Genomic DNA, 25,766 nt, shown 5'->3' with positions numbered 1-25,766 from the left:
GAATTGTTAATAAAATGCATGATAATTTATATTTCATTACAAGCACAAAACTTAATAGCGTTAATTTAGTAAAAAGTAAAACTTCAAACAATTAAAACATACATACTAGTTTCCCAATTGACAGTGAAGATGTTTTTTTTATCAGCACAGTAAGGGAATTTGAAGAAACCATTGTTGCCTTGTCCAACCATTAACAAGCTCAAATATTGGAGTCATGGAAGATGATGGGTCTTCAATAGTGCCTGAAAATTGAAACATAAAATGCAAAGAGTGTTAGTTCTCATAAATCTGTACATTAAAATAAGTAAAATCTTATTGTTATTCACTAAAAAAAATATTTGATATATTTAAAACTTTGTTAAGTAATGAGAATAATAAGATCAGGTTAATTAAAAAAAAAAACTACTGATAGATAAGAAATCTCATAAATTTACAAGAAAAAAAAAAAACATGATTTCATGGTAGTAACGGAAACCATTGCTTTTTTTTTTTTCTATAAAACTATCAAGTATTGAAACATCAATGATTTTATTGCTATTTTATAGTCATGCAAACTTTCCATCCAAATTTGCAAAAGGTTGTCCAGAACATAGTTTTATTAAAAAAAATTAAGTAAATAAGCACTATGCAATTAGCATACAAACAAGAAAGAAGTCATTATCTTAATTAATTAACATGCTATATTTACACATTTAATTGTTCTTGTACAATAAATCCTTTGTTTTTACATAATCAGTTTCAAAAGCAACTCATTGCATTGCAAAAATTAATTCAATATTTAACATAAGCAGGGTTCGTTAATTTTAATTTAATCAATAAAAGTTATAAAAAAAATGATATGTGATAATATGCATTTAATATAAGGAGAGAAAATAAATTATATAAAGTCTGTAATATATTACCTGTTACTCTTTATGCACCTTAAGTATTTTAGCAAAGACTGCTATTTTAAAATCTTTAACATTATTCAAGAAGTTGAAATAGGCATGTTGCCAATAACTTTTGAATAAGATTGTGCCAAATACCATTCAGAAGCTTAGAACAAATCCAAATGTCATATTTATGAAAAAATCATTATTGAATAATGAATATCCATGGATTTCAACATTTGGTTATTGTGTTGATCTACCCTTAGCACACATTTTCTTGAGTGGTGGTCCACACAAATTGAAATTATCTTCATAGCTTGATGGATTGAATCCCTGTAATTGTGTAGCAGTTGGAATTTTTCCAGTTAGATGATTATGGGACAAATCTAGCACACCAAGTCTATGAATTTGAGTAAGACTAACGGAATTGAACCAACAAGTTGGTTTCTTGACAAGTCAAGAGAATCAAGGACTGCTAAATTTCCAATATTTGAAGGAATTTCCCCAGTTAAATTCTTTCTTGATAAGTTCAATGAAATCAATCCTGACAATTTCTTTATTTCTAGAGGAATTTCTTTTCAGAAATGATTGCTTGAGAGATCAATGGTTTTTAAAAATGACAAACCTCTATTCATAAACATTTGTTCCGAACCTTTCCAAGTCAACAATGCATTCAAATCGTATGACATGTTGGTAGCGTAAATACTATTTTTGAAGAAGTACCAATGATCTCCATGATATATTGAAGATGTTGTTTGAGCCATTGAAGTAAGGTTTTTTATGCATTTAGGAATTTTTCCAGATAAGTTGTTTACTAAGAGATCCAAGAGTTGAATGTTTCTTAGACAACAAATCCTTGATGGTAAACTTCCAAAGAATTGATTCCTTCCCAAAATTAAAATTTGCAATTCTCTTTCTGTCCCAATACAATCTGGGATAGATCCTGATAATTTGTATCCTGACATATCAACCATTACCAACTTTCTGCAATTCCTCATGGAGAAAGGGATTCCTTCTACTAAACTGTTGTTTCTCAACAACAATGCTTGAAGATGAAGAAGCGATCCCATTGAAGTGGGAATTTTTCTTGAAAATTTATTATAACTCAAATCTAAATAAACTAGTGAGTTTAATTGTCTCCAACAATCTGGGATATGTTCGGATAATCGATTATATGAAAGGTCTAAATGGCTTAAACCTTGAAGTGTACCATTTTCACATGAAAATGAAAGAGAACTTGAGAGTTTATTTTTTGACAAATCAAGACGTCCAAAATTCCGTAGAAATAGAGGAATAGAACCTTCAAATTGATTTGATCCAAAGGACATGGAAGTAGGAATATACGTTGGTGGAAACTTTGGAAGTATACCTCGTAGATTGTTGTATGAAATATTCATTTTCATCACTTTTTGTCGTGGTAATTTAGCCCAAAACCATTCAGGGACAATATCTGATATTGCAACGTTTGAAATGTCAATATTGAAAAATTTATTTTGTGACTGCAACCATTTGGGAAATGTTGGACCTAACTTGCAAGATCTCAATTCTATTGTGGGCAATTGAAAAGGTGGGACCCAATTTCCGATAAATGTCAATGCCAATAAGTTGTCAGATAAATGTAATTTCTTTAAGTTGGACATATTAGCAAAATGATAGTCACTAAGCACACCTATTAAAGAATTTGAATCCATGTAGAGTTCCTCCAATTGAGGTGGAAGTTGAATATCCTTAGGAATCTCTCCATTTAGCTTAGTTTTAGAAAGATTTAATCTTTTTAAGAATGTGAATGTTGAAAAGTCAGGTAATATGCCATTGATTTGATTCACGCCTAGATTTAATTCTTCCAATGAATATCTAGCACATGACAAGTGAGAAATTACCTTTGGAAGCTCATTAGTGAAACTATTGTTAAACATGTCAAGTGAGAGCAAAGAACATGCATTCCCAAATAATTTTGCAATTCCACCTTCTAATCTGTTTGATCGGATTGACAAATCCTCCAACTTATACGGCAATTTGTTACCTTCTGGTATCTTGCCATTTAATTCATTTTCAGAAAGTTTCAACACTTGCAAGGTTGAAAATATTGAGAGATCTGGTAACGTGCGATTTTATTTCCCTCAAAGATCAATTCTTGTAGTGAGTTCTTAGAACATCCCAGACAAATGATGAATTATCACTGGAAACTCTTCACTCAAGCTATTATGAGACATATCCAATGATCTCAAAGCGCATGCGTTTCCAAATAATTTTGGAATTCCACCATCTAAGAAATTTAATATAATTGACAAACCCTCCAAAGTAGACGGTAGCTTGACATCTTCAGGTATTGTTCCACTTAAGCGATTGATATCAAGAGACAATGTTTTCAAAGAAGAGAATACTGAAATGTCAGGTAGTGTGCCAGTGATGCCATTATAATTAAGATTCAATTCTTGAAGTGTCTAACGCAACCACTAGACAAATGATCAAGGATGGATGGAAGGTCTTCAGTCAAATTGTTTTGATATAAGTTTAAAGAAGATAAGGTGCATATATTCATGAAGGATTTCAAATCCCTGGCCTTGAAATAATTAGTGGAGAGGTCAAGGTGCCTAAGCGAATTCATGAACATGCCAAAATGAATTGATGTGGAACCCTCCAAGATGTTATTACTAAGGTCAAGTTCAACAAGGCTGGAAGTGGTGTTTGAGACCCACTGGAATACCATCGGTGACGTGAATGTGTTGAAGGAAAGATCAAGAACAGAGAGAGAAGTAGAAAAATTGAAAATAGAAGGCCTGGATGACAGAATGAAATGATCGGAAAGGCTACAATGAACTAAACTTAGTTCTTTTAGTTTTGGTAGCTTTGCAATCACTTGCAGCCAAGTATGAGAACGATTAAGATTTGATACAGACTGAAAGTAAAGATGGGTTAAAGAAATGAGATTTGACATCCACTGACCTCCATCGTCAATTTTGATACCATGTCCTTCAAAGCTCCTGCAACTGGAAAAGATTTCCAAGCTGAGATGGTACATTTCCTTCAAAAGAATTATATTCGAGATCAAGGTACTGCAACTGAGAGAGATTTCCAAGCTGAGATGGTATGTTTTCTTCAAAATGATTGTGTTAGAGATCAAGATACCGCAGACGAGAGAGATTTCCAAGTTGACGAGGGATCGAACCCTCGAGAGAATTGTCAGCAAGATTTAAGTATTTCAATATATAAAAAAAATGTTCATACATAAGAAACCAATATAATATATGGACATAAATCAACTGCTTTATACTTACTTTCAAAAACTTCAAAGTAAAACTTCCAAAATATAAAACGAGTACATGTCAGATAAACTCGTTCACATAGTTGCCTTGCACCTTAAAAACATATTATTAAAATAATCAAAACATATATAATACACATACCAAATTATCTGAAAAACAACACCATAAATACATTACTATTAAATCATATACATTTAATCTTACCTCATCAAAGAACACGACATAAAAGGTCAATATTCTTTTACAATGACTAATGTTTTAAAATTTATTATAGAAATAATTACTTTTAAATTATTTATTACAAAAATAAGCTTATATGATATATTGTAATATTAGATAAAAATTTAACACTTTTAATTTAGAATCTAATTTACATAAAATTAGAAAATCAAAGGGTCTCATGTGGAAAGTAATTATTTGCACAAATTCCTTTTTTTCTTCTTCTAAAACACGTAACTAAGAATTAAAGTTTTTTTTTCTTAAGTAAGAAATAAATAAAAAAGTAAAACAGATTAAGGATCTTACCATTTATGTCACATACTCATACATTCAATTATAATAAAGATAAACACCTATCTTATCTTGATCCATAAAAATTTAAATGTGAGTAGTTTCTTCAATCCCCTTTTCTCTATCTATTTCTTGCAATTCTTTTCTTAACACACCCTTTCATGGGCAATAGTTAGACAACCTCATTATTGTAAGCTAGTGATTATTGTAAGAAGAGCTAGTGATTCTTAAAATCTTCGATAAAACTTCAGATTTGAATCATTCAATCACAATCATATGAATCATCACACTCCACTCATTCCAAATATACTAAACAACTAAGTGTTTGTAAATATCTCATGTTTCACATTACTCAGGCGATAAATCCACTAACATAGTTTAATACCACTCAGATTAAAAATCTAGTAACATCTGCACACAGACACTTGACTCTACTTTCAAAAGACCTGTGCATTGATTCAGACTCAGAGATTTGCACCTGTCATACTACTTTCGTTGTGAAATCAACACAGACACATACACCTATGAATCAATTCAACCAACCAACTCGTACAACAAAGTTAATTCATATGACCTGCCAGACCAGATTATTTTTCAAATTGCAGACACTACAAGAAAATAACAATTTAGTCATCGAATTCAGCAACCGAAAATGAGTGGTCACAATTTGGGACCAAAATAGTCACTGAATACCCTCAGTCTCAAATTTGCGATCGAAATAGCGACCAAATGAATCATTAATGATGTTAGTTAGTTCAGCAACCAAATCAACGACTGAACATGAGAATGACAAAACCATCGATCACTAAATAGTGACTGTTTTGAATAATTTGGGAAAAATATATCCGCAACCGAATATGTTTATTTTTTAGTCACCGATTTCTGTTTGGTCACTAAATGGAGTTGTTTATTTTTCTGTCACCGAATTAGCCACTGTATATATGTTTATTTTTTAGCCACTGATTTTGTTTCGGTCACTAAATGTAATTGCTTATTTCTACCACCGAATCAGCCACTTAATATGTTATGTTTATTTTGTAGTCACCGATTTTCATTTGGTCGCTAAATGTAATTGTTTATTTTCAAACACTGAATTAGCCACTGAAATGAGATTTATATTTTTATTTAATTATGCATATATTAAATTAAAATAAAATAGAAAAATTTGAAAATTTGAAAAATAAATAAATTAAAAAGAATATAAAAATAAAATTAATTTTAATATGAATAATAATATTTTATATTAAGTAATAAACATATTTTTAAAAATATAATTATTGTAAATAATAATTATATTTATTAATATTATTATAAATAATAACTATATTTATTAATATTATTATTATAAATAATAACTATAAATAATAATAATAATAAAGTTTGCAGTTGGTCGGAATTAATAATATATTTGTACCGCCCTGGTGGTCGGGTATGATGACGTGACACCCTGCTACGGTATAGGCGTGTTGACAAGGCGCCAGGTTGGCAGAAGGGAAGGAAGTCGGGGGGCACGCGTAGTCGCCAGTTGTTAAGCTGGCGTGTTCCAATTTCCAGCTTACCAGAATAGGCGATCGCCAGGTTAAAGATCAAGTCGCCAGATGTAGATTCAGGCGACCTAGTCATTGGAGATCGCCAGAGCGAGCACATCGCCGAAGATGAAGGGGAAGCAGCAGGTTATGAAGGCGGCCGGCGAGACCACAGGGAGGGTGTATGAAGGCCCTAACTCGCCAGTTCCAGTAGAGATCGCACTCCTAAGTTAGCTATGCACTGGGCAGTACCATGCATAAGTAACTTAGCCGAAATGAGAGTAGAAGCAGCGCCAAGTCAGGGAGCCTCCAGATGATGGCACGTGTACGGTTGGATGCGAGCCACGTGTCCAAGTCTGCAACTGCCAGGAGAGAGAAAGCCATCAGGTATATAAGAGCTCTTAACAAACTTTCTGAGGTACGCACGTTCAGTTCATACACTTTACGCTTGCGAGTGATAGAGCTGATTGTGAGAGAGGATTTGCACGGTTCTTGTTCTTAGTATTTGGTGATACCGTCACTGACTTGAGCGTCGGAGTGCGATCGGCTGCAGCGGCGCCGTGTTGTTTCTTTGCAGGTTCTTGAAGTAGATCTCGGAAAGGAACGAAGGTGAGAAGCAGTGCGCACGTCGATCCTTTGACGAGGCATTCTCCAGCGTTCCGGTCAACGGGCAGGATCATCAGGCGCCCACCGTGGGGCCGTGTAAAACTTGCTCCCATCCACAGCGTGGGTTCTTGGAGGTTTACGAAGTTTTCTGCGTGTTTGGGCGCTGGTGCAACCGTCGTTCGCAGTTTCTTTGAATTTCGTTCGGTGAGTTTGCGTTTTGTACCGTTTGTTTGGTTTTCGATCGGTGGAGTGAGGTCTTTTGTTGCTTGCGCGCAATCTGTTTGGTGGAAGTTCGAGTTCTTTCGCTTGTTTGGCTGTCCGCGGGGAAACAGTGGTTTTTTGGTGAAGTTGTGGTTTTCTTCGAAGGTTTGCGGTGTTCTTGAAGTTCTTGCGCAGTTTCTTGAGTTTTCTCCGATTGATCGCTGATTCGATCGTGGTTGAAGTGTTGTTTGCTGTATTCCTGTGGTTCGCTGAAGTTAATGAGAAAAATGAGAAGCAATCGCTCCAGTCCCGTGGCGCCTGTCGCTGCTGAAGGCGACGCCGCCATGACCATGGCGCAGATGGCAGAGATGATGCGCTCGTTGCAGGCAACTGTGGAAGCCTCGCGCGTAGAGCAGGCAAGGATACATGAGGACCTGGTCGCCTCCCGCGCCAGAAACGAGGAGCTCAGCAAGGTGACTGAGGAGCTGCGTCGAGCTCTTCAGGAGCAACAAGGACGTTCTTCTGTTGAAGAGGCGGCGCCGTCTACGCCACCTCGTGTTTTCCCAATGCCTTTCGTTCAGGCGATTACCGACACGCCTATTCCCACGAGCGTGGTTCCGGTTAAGGCTGTCTTTACCGGCGTGGAGGATCCAGAGGCTCATCTGACCACGTTCCACACGCAGATGATGCTGTCGGGAGGGTCAGACGCCGTCTACTGCAAGATGTTCGTGAGTACGCTCCAGGGAACGGCGATGGAGTGGTTTGTGAGCCTGCCTAACGGCCACATAACCAATTTTCAACAGTTCTCGAAAATCTTTGTCGAGCAGTACATTGTGAATAAGGCACCGCCCAGGGTGTCCTATGATCTGTTTGATATAAGGCAGTACCATGGGGAGTCCCTCAGAGACTACCTCAATCGCTTCGGAGCGCAGATGGTCAGATCGCCGGCCAAGGATGAAGAAATGCTGGTCTATGCCTTCAAGAAGGGCGTGCAGCCAGGGCCATTCTGCGAGGCCTTGATCAGGGCTCATCCAGCGACGTTTGCTGAAGTCAGGCGACTTGCGGTGGCCCACATCGCCGACGAGAGTGAAGTCGCCGAGAAGAGAGGCAGCGTGGCTCCCGCCAGGCCACGCGCCCAGACCAGGATCCAGCCGCAGAGGGTGCTGGAAACGGCGGCGGCGGCCAGAAAAGATCAGAGGACTCGCCATCCTTACGACAGGAGAAACAAGGGAAGAAGCCAAGCGCGCCAACAACCAGCACGCCAGCAACCAGCACGCCGGGAGTACAATCGCCCGCCTAAGCACAAATTTGTCATGGGACTAGCGGACCTGATCGCTATCCCTAACATATCTGCTAGGTTGAAGGCGCCCGAGAAGGTGGGCGACAAGGTGCTGGGGTCAAAGCCGGACGCCTGGTGCGAGTTCCACCAATGTTTTGGCCACACCTTGGACTCGTGTTTGTCTTTGGGGTATCAGCTCGACGATTTGGTTAAGAGCGGGTTCCTAAATGACTATCTACTGGATAGAAGGACGGGGGGAGCGTCGAGTTCCCAGCCAGCAGGTGGAGAAGCCCAGCAACACGAGATGCCTATCCACGGGGAGATCCACACCATTGCAGGGGGTTTCTCAGGTGGTGGATGCACCGCATCGCAGAGGAAAAAATATGCGCGATCGGTGATGACGGTGGACATGTTTGAAGATCACTCGCCGGAAGTGGACATTACGTTCACAAAGCAGGATCTTCGGGACGTTGTGCCTCATGACAACGATCCCATAGTTATTTCGTTGGTAACAGCAGGGAGGAAGGTCCACAGAGTTCTGGTGGACCAAGGAAGCTCGGCAGACGTGATGTTCTGGCCGACTTTCACGCAGCTGGAATTGCCCCTTGACCAGCTAAGGCCCTATGGAGGGTGCTTATATGGGTTCGCTGGTGACCAGGTGGAGGTCAGGGGGTACATTGAGCTGAGAACCACGTTTACAGATGAGGCCGGGTCGAGGACGGAGAAAATCAAGTACCTCATCGTAAACGCCCCTTCAGCATATAACATCCTGTTGGGAAGGCCCACTCTTAACAGGATAGGCGCCATTCCGTCGACACGGCACATGAAGGTGAAGTTGCCGTCCATGGAAGGGGTGGTGATCACGATCAAGTCTGATCAGAAAGAAGCGAAAAGGTGCTATGAGAATAGCCTGAAAAACAAAAGATCAGTGAGTTATGTAACAACCACCCCACCTCCCGGTGTGAAGCCCAGACCGCCGGTAACAGAGGAGGCCGCCGGAAGGGATGTAGAGATGGTAGACGCCGAGCTGGGGGAGAGGAATGCTGGCCTGGAGGAGGAAGAGGCGCAGAATCGCCCCGAGGAAGCGAGGGAACAGGGAATCGCCAGGGCGGTGATCGCCAGAGAATCCAGGCCCAAACCTGTTGAGCAGTGGCTCGAGAAGGAGATCGGAGGGAAAATCTTCAAGCTTGGAAGATCTCTGGAGGTCGATCTCCAGGACCAGATCGCCAAGGTGATTGAGCGGCATCTGGACACGTTTGCTTGGTCCGCTTCGGACATGCCCGGGATCGATCCCGACTTCTTGTGCCATCATCTGGCGATGGACAACATGGTGAGACCGGTGCGACAAAGGAGAAGAAAATTCAATGAAGAGAGGAGGCAGGCGATCAGGGACGAAACACAGAAACTCCTCGCTGCAGGCCACATCAGGGAAGTCCAGTACCCTGAATGGTTGGCAAATGTCGTACTGGTGAAGAAGAGTAACGGGAAATGGCGCATGTGCGTCGATTTCACCGATCTGAACAAAGCTTGCCCAAAGGATTCGTATCCTTTACCAAGCATTGATGCCCTGGTTGATAGTGCTGCAGGGTGCAAGCTGCTGAGTTTCCTGGATGCCTTCTCGGGCTATAATCAGATCAAGATGCATCCCATGGATGAAGAAAAAACAGCCTTCATGACGGAGAGGTCGTGCTACTGCTATAAGGTGATTCCGTTTGGGCTGAAGAACGCGGGGGCCACGTACCAGAGGTTGATGGATCGAGTACTTGCACCAATGCTGGGAAGGAACGTGCAAGCCTACGTCGATGACATGGTCGTGACCTCGCAGGAGAAAAGCAAGCACGTTGAAGACTTGGAAGAATTGTTCACGACGATCGCCAAGTTCAAGTTAAAGCTCAACCCGGAGAAATGCATTTTCGGCGTGGAGGCTGGAAAGTTTTTGGGTTTTCTCTTGACTGAAAGGGGGATAGAAGCTAACCCAGACAAGTGTGCCGCCATCTTGGCGATGAGAAGCCCGGCTACGGTGAAAGAAGTCCAGCAGCTAACAGGTCGGATGACAGCCCTATCTCGCTTCGTGTCAGCTAGCGGAGAAAAGGGGCATCCCTATTTTCAATGTCTGCGGCGCAACAACAAGTTCGTTTGGACGAATGAGTGCGAGGAGGCTTTCGTCAAACTAAAAGAGTATCTGGCGAGCCCGCCAGTTCTGTGCAAACCGCTGGCGGGAACCCCTCTCAGGCTGTATTTCGCTGTGACTGAGAGGGCGGTGAGTGCGGTGCTCGCCCAGGATCAAGATCAGGCTCAGAAGCCTATTTATTTTGTGAGCAAGGTGTTGCAGGGCCCAGAAACGAGATATCAGGCCCTGGAGAAGGCTGCGCTGGCTGTGGTGTTTTCGGCGAGGAGGTTGCGCCACTACTTCCACAGTTTCACAATACTGGTGATGACTGACCTGCCCATCCAGAAGGTCTTGAAGAAACCCGACGTTGCGGGAAGGATGGTGAAGTGGGCGGTAGAGTTGTCAGAGTTTGATATTAAGTACGAGCCCCGAGGCCCGATCAAGGGGCAAATCTTTGCAGATTTTGTGGTCGAGCTTTCATCAGAGGCGACGCGGGTTGAAGGAGACGATTTCCGTTGGGTACTTTCGGTGGATGGATCGTCGAACCAGCAGGGCAGCGGTGCTGGAGTCATATTGGAAGGACCCAACGGCGTGCTGATTGAACAATCTTTGAGGTTTGCTTTCAAAGCCAGCAACAATCAAGCAGAGTATGAGGCGCTGATCGCCGGGATTTTGCTGGCCAAGGAGATGGGAGCTAGGGTGCTGATGGCTAAGAGTGACTCGCTGTTAGTCACAGGGCAAGTAACCGGCGAGTTCCAGGCTAAAGATCCACAAATGGCGGCTTACTTGGCGTATGTGCAGGAATTGAAGAGTTCCTTTGCCTCTTTTGAAGTAGTACATGTGCCCCGAGAGCAGAATGCCCGAGCTGACTTGCTTGCTAAGCTCGCCAGCTCAGGCAAGGGGGGTAGGCAGAGGACGGTGATTCAAGAAACTCTGAAGACGCCGAGGGCATTTGTAGCAGATCACCTGGTCCTTCAGATAAGCAGGTCGATGGAAAGAGCAGCGAGAAGCCATAAGTCCTTGACGCAAGAAACTCTGAGATCGCCGAGAGTTAGAGCATGCCGAGGAGAGAAGGTGGACGTGATGCAGGTCTGCGCCGCCCATGAGCCAGACACTTGGATAACGCAATACAAACGGTGCCTGGCAGATGGCCTCCTCCCATTGGATCCGACGGAAGCTAGGAAGGTAAAGAAAAATTCCAGCAAGTATACGTTGATTGATGGCGATCTGTACAGGTTTGGGTTCACTCACCCACTCCTGGAATGTATACACTGCGAGAAGTGCACGAGAATCATGGCAGAGCTCCACGAAGGTATATGCGGAAGCCACGTCGGGGGTCGGGCTCTAGCCGCAAGGACTCTCCGTGCAGGCTACTACTGGCCATCCATGAGAGAAGATTGCAAGAAATATGCCCAATGCTGTAAACAATGCCAGCAGCACGCCGATTGGCATAAGGCACCTCCCGAGGAGTTGAAGTCGATCTATAGCCCTTGGCCGTTTCATACTTGGGGAATCGACATCCTCGGACCTTTCCCGCTGGCGATCAGGCAAATGAAGTACTTGGTGGTGGCGATTGAGTATTTCACCAAGTGGATTGAAGCAGAACAGTGGCCCATATCACCGCACACAAGATCGAAGGTTTTGTATGGAAGAACATCGTGTGCCGGTTTAGAGTGCCTAAGCGCCTGGTGTCAGATAATGGGACGCAGTTTGCAAGCCACCTGTTGAAGAAGCTTTGCGAAGGGGTGGGAATTCAACAAGTGTTTGCATCCGTCGAGCACCCTCAAACAAATGGCCAGGTGGAATCAGCTAATCGGGTGTTGTTGAGAGGTTTGAAGAGAAGGCTTGAGAAAGTCAAGGGAAGTTGGGCTGAGGAGGTGCCCCGTATAGTCTGGGCGTACCACACCACCGAGCAGTCAGGAACCCATGAGACCCCGTTTAGCTTGGTCTATGGGTGTGACGCCATGATTCCGGTGGAGATCCAGGAGAGCTCGCCGAGATTCCAGAACTTTGTAGAGGAAGACTCGAATGAAGAGAGAAGGCTGAACCTGGATCTGCTGGATGAGGTCAGGGAAGAGGCGAGGCTGAAGGCTGAGGCGGTGAAGAGGAGGGTCGAGCGAAGATACAACTCGAAGGTGATGCCAAGGCAGTTTAGAGAGGGCGACTTGGTGATGAGGAAGGCCCACCAGTACGAGATGGAGAATAAATTGTCACCCAAGTGGACTGGACCGTTCAGAATAACCGAGGCGCTCGGGAACGGGGCCTACCGCTTAGAGACGCTGGAAGGAGGGGCGATTCCTCGCACCTGGAACGCCACACACCTGAAGTTGTACTATAGTTAAGAGCTTTGTAAGTAAAGACAAACACAATGTTATATTACAATGTCTCTGTTAAAACAGTTTGAAGGGGGCACTCTTTTTTCCCTAAGGAGGGTTTTTAATGAGGCCACCCAATAAAAGAATAGGTTTCGAAGTATAAGGTGTTTTCAGATTGCATGTGTGCTATTTTCAAAAGTTTTGAAGAAAGACCTTGTCATTTGTACATGATTTAAGGCAAGAAAAGATATATCGCGTGCTTTCTAAAAGGTTTTAAGCCCTCATCGTTTTTCGGCGATTGGAGGCACCAGTTAAGTTTTAAGTCCTCATCGTTTTTCGGCGATTGGAGGCACCAGTTAAGTTTTAAGTCCTCATCGTTTTTCGGCGATTGGAGGCACCAGCTAAGTTTTAAAGTCCTCATCGTCTTTCGGCGATCGGAGGCACTAGATGAAAGACCTCAACGCTCTCGCGCGTCCTGAGGCAAGTAAAAGACCTCCTCGCCGTCGAGCGAGTGCAGGCGAGAGAAAGAAAAGGTCCTCAGTGCATCCAGGGGGGAGGAGATGTACACCTTGGGCAAGTTGAGGCACCCGATAAAGTCCTTCTCGCCGTTGTGCGAGCTAAGGCCAGTTAAAGTCCTTCTCGCTGTTGTGCGAGCTAAGGCCAGTTAAAGGCCTCCTCGCCGTCGAGCGAGTGCAGGCGAGAGAAAGAAAAGGTCCTCAGTGCATCCAGGGGGGAGGAGATGTACACCTTGGGCAAGTTGAGGCACCAGATAAAGTCCTTCTCGCCGTTGAGCGAGTTCAGGCGAGTTAAAAGACCTTCTCGCTTATGTGCGAGCATAGGCAAGATAAAATCCTTCTCGTCTCGAACGAGTTCAGGTATGGCGAAGCGGGTGGAAGAAGCTTGAAAGGTGGCTAAGGTAGGTTCGAAGAGAACGCCTAGTCAGCCGGTCTTTTGCTCTGAAGTTCAGGGGGGCAAAGGAAGATCCCAAAGGGCGCTTCTACCCCAGATAAAGAAACGATTGCCAAAGCATGAGGCTAGGAAAAGCTGATGTTACCAAGAGGTCTTGGCGATCGGGGAAAGTTCAAACACGGCGAGAAGGTTGAAAGACTTGTTTGATAAAGCAGGTCGAGTGGGACGTTGTTTGAGCCAATGATTGAGTTACAGTTCGTTGCTTGGAAGGTATTCTTATGATAAGGTTAGTGCCTCAAGAGTACAAGTTGTTTAAAGCGATTATTGCTTAAGTTTGAATTGGCTCGAGGCAGTTACGTCAAAAGTCGTCTTCGCAAAATTGTTAAGTTAAATCCGAAAAAGTTAAACATACAAAGAAGGCTAAAGCGCTTAAAAGGAGTCAGGGGGGAGAATATCCAAGTTTTGTGATTGAAATAAGTATCTGTTCAAAACACATATGCACGAGTTTTTATTACAAGGTATATACAAGGGAAATTATAAAGTAGCAGATGAGGTGGAGTTGATTAGTCTTCAGCGGGAACGACCTTTCCATCTACTACTTCGTTGTTCAACGACACCATGCTGAGGTCGAGATCGGGGAATAGGCATGCGAATTGTTCCCGAGCGGCTTCGAATCCAGCAACCAGAATCTGAGCAGAGTTTAGCTTAAGTTCTTCAATTTGCCCTTGAAGTTCTTCAACCTGTTTCTTGAGCTCCTTGTTCTGCTGCTCCAGCTCTTCAACCTGTTTTCGGAGTTGTTCGTTGGTCTCTGGAGCATGGAGAAGGTCGTCAGTAACCTTCTTGGATTCCGTTTGAGTTTGGGCCAACTCGGCAGCCATCTTTCCTTTCTCCTTGTTTGCCTCGGCGAGATCAGCCATGGCGTCGTCCCTCGCTTTTTCTACTTGCCCAAGTAGCTTCTCGCGGTCGATCGACCTCTGCTCCAGTTTTTGCAACTTGGCGGCGTCAGCTTGAATGTGAGCCTCCAGGTCGCTCGCCTTGGTGCGAAGAGGCACGATTTTGCTTTCCAACTCGACTTTCTCTTGGGCAAGATCATGAACTTTGCGGCGAAGGTCAGCAGCTTCCTTGCGCGCCAGCCTGAGCTCGGTATTCAGGGCATCCTCCACTCGGGAGTGTTCGATTTCTGCGAGCGTCAGGCTGAATGACATTTTCTCCACCTCGACCTTCATAGTGCTATTCTCAGTCTTGAGGTTGAAGAGATCATCTTGAAGCCTCCTGGTGGAGCTCTCCACAGCCCTCGTTATGATCGCGGGGATATCCTCTGCTATGGTTTTCAACTTAGCAGTTAGAGGTTCCCACATCCTTGTGACTTCAAGGGAAAGGTTTGCTGCTTGGAGAGGCGCCAGGGGGGCTTGTTGAGGGTTCTCGCCGCCACCTTCCTTAGCAGGATCTTCAGTGTTTGCTTCCTGGCGTGGCGACGGGATCGGGGATTCGGTAATTAGAATTGGAGAGGTATGAGCAACCTCATCCCCGATTGGAACGTTTCCTGCAGCTGAAGTGTTTGAAGGGGGGCCCCCTCCTGCTGACACATGTGGCGTAGAGGCGCTTGGGGGGTCCTCCAAGAAATTTGGCTCTTGGGCCTCAGCTGCAGGTGGCGCAGTGGCCAGCGGAACTGCATGGACTGGTGATGAAGGGGCTTGTGGTGTTGGCGATGAGGGAGGAGGAGCAGGCGTTGATGGTGGTGTTGAGGTTGGAAGAGGGGGTGGAGCAGGTGGAGAAGATGGTGCCACCCTCTTCCTTTTCGTAACAAGGCCATCCTCTGTGACCTCGTCGTCCTCTTCTTCCTCCTCATGGACGATTTGAGGGGCTTTTCGCTTAGGTCTCTTAAGGACCAGTTTCTTGCGCTGGGTGGGTTCCTTGGGCGGTGATCGCCCATGAACGATGGCCTTCTCGACCGCCGAGTTGGGCACCGTTTGGGAACCGGTCGCCAACCCGTGGTTTCGGGCGAGCGCCTTTAATTCGGCGAGCATGTTTCTGCCCAACATGTTGTCTGCATGAAACGAAAATGCATGGGTTAGCTCAAAGAAGAAAAAGATAAGTGTGTAAGGTAATAAAACAGCAAAACAGGTAGTATATGCAGAAAAGGTAAAACCAAAGTCTTGTGCGTATCGCACAAGACGCCCAGATGCAGTATCAGAAGCAGTATCAAAGCAACAGTTTGGATGTCCTAACCTATTTGGAATTCTAGCTGGTCCTCAAAGAATTCGAAGGAGATCAAGGTGGGGGTCAGGAATGTTATATTGGCATCCGCCACCCTCTTCCAGAATAGACAGAGGTCTCTGTCCAATGCTCCCATGCTGTCAGGACTTCTGGGCCTCCTGAAGCAGCTCTTGGACTCCTTTTTCCCCTTGTCCACCCAGTACAAGGGGAAGCCATCAAGAAGGGAGGTGTCCTTATCGTTTGCACGTACTTGGATGAATTTCCCCTTCCAGTCTTTGTACGATTGCTGGAAGATGGTAAAAATGGATCTCCCAGCAATTGCATTCAAGCTGACCCACAGGCGATCTCCTGGGTGCTTGGCCTCAAAAAGGAACAAAAACACGTCCACTGACGCGGGCAACCCCAGGTGGTCGCACGTTATTTCAAAGGCTCGAACAAACGCCCAACTGTTGGGGTGAAGCTGGGCGGCAGCAATGTTGAGCTCGGTCAGAAGTTCCCTCTCGAATCGGGTGAGAGGGAACCTGAGCTTGACCTTCTTGAAGAAAGTTGTATAGACAAAGCAGAAGGGCCCGTCGGCGCTTACTCTGTCATCAGCACACACTGGCAGGGCGGCGGGGCAAGGCAGCACCATCATCTTCTCGTCGTGCTCCTTGTGAAATGATTGATAGGCCTCGTCCCCCTTAGTCAACCGCAAAACTGCTCCCGCAGTGTTCACCGACGAGGTCTCCTTCAGAAGGGTTGGGTTAGCCCAGGGGTATAGAGTTTTGAAGTCTGGCAGAGGGACGGGGGCTCCTCCAGTGTTAGATGGAGTCGCCTGAGCCGGGACAGGTTGGGAAGACGCAGGCCTCACAGCCTGCGAAGACGAAGCGCCACGAACTTGTGTTGGGTCGTGTGCTTGTGAAGGAAGGTTTCGTGCTGAAGGAGGTGGGTTCGGGGTAATCTTGGTGCGAGTCATGATAGCAACTGCAAAGGAAGAAGAAAGGAAAAATTATCAGGGGGTTACAGAGGCTGACTCGATCATAGAAGGAAGGTGAAAAAAACAAACGAATGTATGTTCGTTGCGACAATAGACAAAGCCCTAAGTTACGCAGAAGGAGAAATGGAAAAACAACCCACAGCGTATGCACCAGGCAGTTACAGGATGATGCAAATCGGTGAAAATGCAAGGAAACCCAGCAGATGAAGGAAAGTAGTTACCTTTCGATGATCAGGAAGACGGTGAAGGGAGATGGTGATCTAGAGCGTTGAAGAACGTCGAGAGCTTTCGCAGAAGGAAGTGAGAGTGTTTGCAAGCACGAAGAAAGTGATGGAACAGTGGAGCGTAATGGGTTTAAGGGTTTTCGAAATGATTTTAGGAAGCGCTAACGGCAGATGAAGAGAGCCGTTGATGAAGCCACGTGTCGAACGATGAGTGAAGGGTTTGGTGGAGCGTCAGAGCAGCAGAAAGTACAATCGCTTGGAATTCTGCGTCAGTGCCACGTAGATCGGTGTTAACGAAGGCTCTTTCAGTCTTTTCGCTAGACAAGTCTTCGCTTAAGAACTGAGGGGCTTGTGTACTGCCCTGGTGGTCGGGTATGATGACGTGGCACCCTGCTACGGTGTAGGCGTGTTGACAAGGCGCCAGGTTGGCAGAAGGGAAGGAAGTCGGGGGGCACGCGTAGTCGCCAGTTGTTAAGCTGGCGTGTTCCAATTTCCAGCTTACCAGAATAGGCGATCGCCAGGTTAAAGATCAAGTCGCCAGATGTAGATTCAGGCGACCTAGTCATTGGAGATCGCCAGAGCGAGCACATCGCAAAAGATGAAGGGGAAGCAGCAGGTTATGAAGGCGGCCGGCGAGACCACAGGGAGGGTGTATGAAGGCCCTAACTCGCCAGTTCCAGTAGAGATCGCACTCCTAAGTTAGCTATGCACTGGGCAGTACCATGCATAAGTAACTTAGCCGAAATGAGAGTAGAAGCAGCGCCAAGTCAGGGAGCTTCCAGATGATGGCACGTGTACGGTTGGATGCGAGCCACGTGTCCAAGTCTACAACTGCCAGGAGAGAGAAAGCCATCAGGTATATAAGAGCTCTTAACAAACTTTCTGAGGTACGCACGTTCAGTTCATACACTTTACGCTTGCGAGTGATAGAGCTGATTGTGAGAGAGGATTTGCATGGTTCTTGTTCTTAGTATTTGGTGATACCGTCACTGACTTAAGCGTCGGAGTGCGATCGGCCGCAGCGGCGCCGTGTTGTTTCTTTGCAGGTTCTTGAAGTAGATCTCGGAAAGGAACGGAGGTGAGAAGCGGTGCGCACGTCGATCCTTTGACGAGGCATTCTCCAGCGTTCCGGTCAACAGGCAGGATCAATATTTATTAATATTATTATTATAAATAATAACTATAAATAATAATAATAATAATAATAGAGTTTGCAGTGGTCGAAATTTGAAAAAACTTCTGTAATATAATTATTAAAAATAACTATAAAAAAATAAAAATAAAAATAAAAATAAAAATAAAGTCAGATGGAAATTGAAAAACTTCTGTAATATGATTATAAATAATAACTATAAATAATGATTATAATAGAGTCTATTCTTATAAATAATAACTATAAAAGTGATCGAAATTGAAATACTTGGTATTGACATCAACAATTTGTTAACTCTTTTATATGATTAATTTGGGGTCATAGCAGAGTGGAGTGGTGTAGTGCCGGAAATTTCTTGCGTTTCAGTTTCCTCAAAAGTCAGGTCTCTACATGATTTCCTGCGAGCTTGAGAAAATGGATCACTTCTTTTTTGTTTTGGTTATTGAACCTTGTACTCAAGGTTCAGCTTTTAAGGGAGCAGTAGTTTGAGAATTTTTGTTCTGGATCTTCAGGTTTAACTTTGACGTTGTTGAAGTTAGGATTTTCGAGTAAGTATATTTTAACCTAATTGTTATTCATAAATATATTATGATTTCTATATATCATTTTTACAACATGTTTTGAACACAGTTTTACACCAGCAAATGAACCTTTCAATGTAATCTCACGAATCATCATGCATATGATGAACCCAGTCCCACTTGGAAGAAGGTTCGTCTTGAGCTCAAAGATAGATGGTTTGGAGAGTTTAAGGTAATTTGATTTATGATTACATTTAAAGTATTATTTTATTATTCTAGAATGTTTGTTTTTAATTTATTTTTCATGCAAAAAGAGTATAGGTGGGATCTAGAACAAGACAAACTCATTAGATCCATTTTTTTTATACAAAAGCCTCTCGTATCTTTAAAAATGCTATTAGTAAAGTTAGGCATGGTCAAGATAAGGGGACCTGGATTCCACCACTTGTTTGAGCAACCTTGGACCAACATTGGAGTTCTACAAAATTCCAAAACAAGAGTGCCATTGTCAAGGCGAATCGGGCTGTTGAGAAGGGAGCCTCAGCCTACTATGGTGGTTGCATATCTATAGCAGCTCACTTTGAGAAAATAGTAATATTATTATATTCTTTGTTTTTCTATATTTAATTTAAATACAATATATTATATCTTTTTATTACATTTATGTAGACTAAGGAGTTTGAATGACAATCAATTGCTTGGGAGGTTGTAGAGAGAATGAAGAAGTTGAAGACTGGACAATGGGTCAATGATAAGACCCGCGACCTTGCAGTATGTTTAAACTTTAAGTTATAATTAATTTTTACTATATGTTTTCTTCGCAATAATCAATTTGATTTCATTTTCAGGAGAAATATAAGAAACACCGAGAAGAAGCCCAACAACAGTAGATGCTTGAAGGCTCATCTTCGCAAAACTCTCATGTTGCCTCTATTGATGACAATGAAATATACATTGATGTTGTTAGAGGTGGAAATATAAAAAGGAATGTACATGGACTTGGTGTATTGAGCAAAAGGTTTAATAGTTCCACAAGTGGTCACTCTGCTATAAGCCAAGCTCCAGTAGTCCATCAAATAGAAGAAATGCGTGAGATTATTCAAAAGCTAAATTATGAACTTATGGCAAAAGATTCAAAGGAACAAACACTTGAAGAAAATATGCAGGTATTGATGAAAAGTCATGAAGAGCAAAGTGAACGCATGCACAAACAAGCTACGTTGATGCACAAACAAAATGAGCAGATGCAACACAACACATTCAAATGAATAATCCCATATCAGGCTCTTCAGATCCTACTACCAGTGGACATCATAGAAGAGACTACATTAGAGATGACAATTTAGAAGAAGATTAGTTGTATGTTGAATTATATAATAAATTTGACTATATTAACTTGTTTTCAATAGTTTTCATTGTGTAATATGATTTACTTTTAATTTGTGTACAACTCTTTTTTAAACTATGTATTTGAATTTCATTTCTATTTAGCTTGAATGAAATTTTGAATATCTATAAGCAGGTTTCAAATTTTTTATAAAATGGTCAAAATACAATTTTAAATAAGTATTAATAATACATATAAAAATAGCCACCGAAACTGATTTGGTGACTATATCGACAAAGTTGTTGTTTAGCGATTAAAATAGAATCGGTCGCTGTAATTAAAAAAATATTTAGCCACCGAAATCGATTTTATCGCTATAGGGGTCTCCATTTAGCCACCGAATTAGTCACCACAAGTTTCTTTTTAATTAATTATTTTAATCCATTAGCGACCGAAAATGGTGGTTGCTATCACCTTTTATTCAGCCACCGATTTAGCCACAATTTTTTATAAAAAATTGGTCACTAATTTGGTTCCTGAATTCTGGTGACCAGTTTTAAATATTTTTTTAGTGTAATGTCTGATGGATTTGTGCCTTCCTATTTTCGGATTTGTTGATGAGTTGCGGAAGCTTCACGGTTTGAAGATGGAACAAGGTCCTCCTAGGAGTGGTGGTGACCTTGAAGGTGCATGAGAAGTAGGATTTGAGAGTGGTGAGGCCAACACTACTTGGAAAGGAAAGGTTTATGAAGATTAAGAGCCTAACCTCTGAGGTTTTGGGCAAAGAGTGAGATTGGCACAATTTTGGAAGCAATTCACTCATGTATTAATCTTGCATTTACATGACCCAAGCTCCTCTATATATAGCAAGAGTGGGCTGAATATGAAAAGAGAATTGGAGGGAAATTCAAATGTTGGCACATGGGAAGGTGGCTCCTAAATTCAGCACATGTGAGGTAGGTTCTAGAATTCTTCCATGTGCTAGGAGTTCTAGAACCTTGCGCTCCACTTAGGCTAAATGTGGGTTGGACCAAAGTTTAATTAGGAGTAGGAAACTCTAATTAAACTTAGGTTAGCATTTTAGGTACCACTTTGCATGTTTCAACAAAAATACAAAAGAATTAAATTATGCTACTTTTGACAAAAATGTAAAAACTATTCTACACTAGAGTTTATGACATGTAGAATGCGTCCTCTTGACCCCTCTTTGACCATAACTCTAGTGGTTGCCTCAATTTGATATTTTGGTAGCCTTTCAATGGATTGGTGTTGGGGCCTCTTCCATCATCCCCTCCCTCTTGAAAAGGATTTGTCCTCAAATCCAAGACTTCGTCCTCGTCATTAGTAGGGGGATGAATGTGGCTGGATGGTGTCCATCATCTCTTCCTTCTTGAGAAAATCTATCATCAGATCCACAAGGTTGATCTCGGATAGCAGCCTCTTGCTTTCACAACTATGCTCGCCTTCTCGGATCAAACGTCCATCTATGAGAATCATCAAACAAAGCAAATGTGTTAGTTTCAGTAGTTGTATAAAATTCAATTCTATTAAGTTGCCATTCTTTTTGTTTTTCTATTGTTTTTGGCAACTTATCATAATATTTCTCTATTTGTTGTTGTATTTGTTCTTTAATCCTCTCATTCATTTTTTTAACAATTTCAGTTTTGGTAATGCCTTCCTTATGCACAAAAGTTTGTGGGTTAGGAAGGGATAACAAATCTAAAGGAGTAAGATGGTTAAATCCATATACAACTTCAAATGGGGAAATATTGGTAGTCTTGTGAACTACCCTATTGTATGCATACTCATCCTTAGAGTTGTGATTATCTCTCATGATTACTCTAGGCATAGTAGAAAGAGTTATATTTTCAACTTCATTTTGACCACTCGTTTGAGGATGATAAGAATTTGAAGAGTTCAACTTAGTTCCATGTTTTTCTAAAAGAATCCTCAAACAATGGTATTCAAATTTTGGATCTCTATCTAACACTATGCTTGGAGATAAACCATGAGGTCTTACCACTTCTCTAAAGAAGAGCCTATCCACTACCATAAAAATGGAATCAAAACCTTTTGTTGTCCTAGGAAGTTCAAATATAAAATCTATGCTTATGTCTTCCCATGGAGCACTTGCAAAAGGTGAAGGAGCATAGAGTTCATGACACATTGCCTTAGAGTTATTTTTAAAATAAGAAAGGCATCTAGGGTAATGTCTTTGAACATATTTCCTCATGGGTGACCAACAGAATTTTCCTTTTAAAAGCTCTAGAGATTTATCAACTCTAAATTGGCCCATGAGTTCTCCTTCATGAAGAATTTCTTTTTTATGTGTGAAGGTAGTCTCATTGGTACGACCATTGAGCATGAAAATTTTAACACTTTGCAATAGTCGTCTCAATAAGACATGACAAGTTTCTTTAGGCACTACCTCACATAAAAATTTATCTTTGTTGATGCCTATAGATAACTTGACCCTCATTTGTTGGTGATATCTCAGCACATGCTCAAAATAATCTACTACATATTTATCTATGCAATGCCCTTTTAAGGGTTCTTTTTTCACTATGCTTGTAAGGGATGTTGTAAGATATTTCTCATTCTTTCTAGATTCACACAACCCCTCACTTGGCTTTTCTATTTCTTTTTTTTTTTCATTTTCTTCACTCTCACTAGTTTCTTTTTCTATCATCTCTTTTTCTCTCTTTTCTTTCTCTTCTCTAGCTTTCCTTTCGTCTTCCTCTCTTTCTCTTTTTTTTTTCTTTTCTTCATCCCTCTTTTGTTTCATTTGTACTTGATCTCTTACCACTTGTGAATGTGGTAAAGGATTGAGTATAAACTTCTTTTCATTATGGGTGAGGGTAATCTCGTTGGTTAGACCATTGTGCATAGTTTTCTTATCAAATTGCCAAGGTCTACCCAATAAGATGTGACAAGCTTCCATGGGTACTACATCACATAAAACGTTATCTTTGTAATTACCTACAGAAAACTCGACTTTCACTTGCTTGTCTACAATTAGTTCCCCATCTTCATTGATCCATTGAAGTTTGTAAGGTTTTGGATGAGGGACTACTTGTAGATGTAGCTTTTCAACCATCCTAGTGCTACAACAATTCCAGCAAGAACCACTATCCACAATGAGAGAACATATGTTTTCAAAAATTTTGCATCTTGTATGAAAGATGTTCTCCCTTTGTGTTTCTTGGTTCACACTAGTTTGGTTGTTGAGGGTTCTTCTAATCATCATTAATTCCCCCTCACATGGATACACTCTCTCATTGTTCTCCTCCTCTTCTTTTCCACTAGGTGCATCATCACCACTACTATACTCATCTACCCCCCTTAAAAACAAAGTTCTTTGATTTGGGCATTGAGCTTGCACATGGCCTCTTCCAAAACATTTAAAGCACTTGACATCCCTAGCGTGGATAGGTGGGGTGAGTATATCTTTACTTATATTTTTGGGAGTCTCTTTTGGTTTTTCCTTAGGTGTACTATCCTCCCTTTTAAACTCTCTTCTTGGATAAGAGTTGGAGTATGAACCTTCCTTACGACTTGAAGTTTTCCTTAAATTTTGTTGTTCAACTTTGATACATAGTTGAACCAAATCATTCAAGTCTTGGTAAGGTAGAAGTTCAACTTTATCTCTAATCTCAAGATTTAGCCCACTTAGAAATCTAGCTATGGTAGTGGATTCGTTTTCCCTAATAGAGGCTCTCATCATGTATAATTCCATTTTTAGCCTATACTCCTCTACACTCATGGTTCTTTGTTGGAGTCTTTGGAGCTTGTCCATTAACTCCCTATTATAATAGAAGGGAATGTGGCGACGTCTTAAGGCTCCCCTAAGATCATTCCAATATTCTATGGGAGGGTCCTTATGAAGACGTCTCTCTCTTTCAAGGGTCGTCCACCAATACATAGCATTGCCTTAGAAACTTAGGGTGGCTAAGGATGTTAGAATATATGGCCTTAAACGAGAGGGGGGGGGGTGAATTGTTTAAGAAAGATTTTAGTAAACTTTTAAGCTTAGAATGAAAAATACTTCAGCAAAACCTTGATTAAGAATTCAGTTTTTCAAAACATAAAGCAAAAGCACAATACTGGAAAAACAATCGGTTGTTTTACCGAAACAATCGGTTGTTTATATCAGTTATTAATTGACAAAACTGAATTTAAAGAGATAAGGATAGAGAAAATTGTACACAGTTGTTTATACTGGTTCACTCCAAATCCAGAGCTACCTCCAGTCTTCTCAGATCCCTGAGGAAATCCACTAAGCAATCACCACTTGATCACTTACACCACAACCAAGAGAATGACCTTGAACACCTCAAGAAACACACTCTCCTTGGACAACACTAAGATTGCTGATCTTGAACACCTCAAGAACACACAGTCAATCTCAGCAAACACAGAAACGAAATTGTTCAACAGAGTACAAGGATTACACTTGTTACAGAAGATAATCTGAAATCAATACAAGCAGAATCCTATTCCAACACTTTGATCAATCACAACCTCTTAGCAATCTCAGCACTTTGAAAAAACTCTTTGGAAAAAATTTGTCAAAAGATTCTTAATTGTCAAATCTGTTTTCCTGAATATATTCAAAGATGTAGTTTGTTATCAAATCTTAACAAACTCTTAAATTGCATTAAAAGATTGGTCAAAGCATTTAATGACTGGATGGTAAGCAGTTAAAACATTTAAAGCTCAGTCAAAGAGAAAATAGTTTTTTTGTTATGGTCCCAAAACAAACAATCGGTTGTTTCCTCGAATCAATCGGTTGTTTTGGTACTTTAACAGTTCAACCATTCAAAACATTTTTCAATCTTTTTCTCAAAACACCCAAGTATAAACAATCGGTTGATACTTTGTTTTCTTCACTTACATGGTGACATGCAAATAATTGTTCGACCTTCATTTCCCAATCTAGGTAGGCTTCTGCATTCTCTTGACCATGGAAATGAGGTAGATCTATCCTAACCTCCCTAGGGCTTTCTCTATTTTCCCTTCTACCTCTTCTTGGGGGTGGTTGATAATATTCATTTATCCTAAGGCTTTGTTCTCCATAGGTTTCATTACCCCTAGAGCTAGATGAATGTGAACTCTTTTTAGATTTTGTGAATTCATCTTTAACCACTTTCAAATCATCTCGTATTAAAGCAAATTGAGCATCCCTCTCTTTAAGTCGGGCCTCATGATGCAATTGTCTAAATGAAAGTGCTTGGACATCTTGAGCAACTTTTTCCAAAAGGTTTTTGAGAAGTGCCATATCACTTTCACTAGAATTGCGAGATGGAGAAGACATGGTTAAAGACTTGTGGCCTAACTATTTTACTTCAAAAAAAGATAAAGATAGTAGTGAAGGTAGCTTTCCAGGAAAGATAGGTGAGTCACTAGGACTTCTTAAGTACCAAGTCTTTCCTTGCCAAAAACTATCCCTCAAAACTTGTCTCACACCTTTTTCTAAGTAGACTACGTGAATCACAAGTAGAATGAAGACACAAGTTTATGCAAAGAAAACAATGCAAAGCAATTAACAAGACAAAACAAGGAATTAAAGCAAAACAATTAATAAGCACAAATTAAAGATTGCTAACTAGAAAGCTTTAACTAGACGATTCCTAAGGTGAGACTTCTAGACACTTGGAGCCATTGAAGACACACTCACCGTCTACACGTAATTAATCCACTAATTAATCAAAGTTGAATGTAATTACAACTCAAAGGAAATACAAAGAAATTGAATTA

At 41.7% G+C, this 25,766-nt stretch overlaps 1 pseudogene; it reads right to left on the bottom strand.

The window, feature by feature from the left end:
- Window positions 1-141: 141 nt before the first annotated feature.
- Window positions 142-25,053, bottom strand: LOC137838656 (uncharacterized; annotated as a pseudogene).
- Window positions 25,054-25,766: the final 713 nt, after the last annotated feature.

The sequence above is a fragment of the Phaseolus vulgaris genome, chromosome 4, assembly GCF_051622355.1.
Source record: "Phaseolus vulgaris cultivar YP4 chromosome 4, ASM5162235v1, whole genome shotgun sequence".
NCBI classification, from domain to species: Eukaryota; Viridiplantae; Streptophyta; class Magnoliopsida; order Fabales; family Fabaceae; genus Phaseolus; species Phaseolus vulgaris.
Note: the sequence above shows the minus strand (reverse complement) of the source record. Positions and strands in the feature narration are given on the sequence as shown.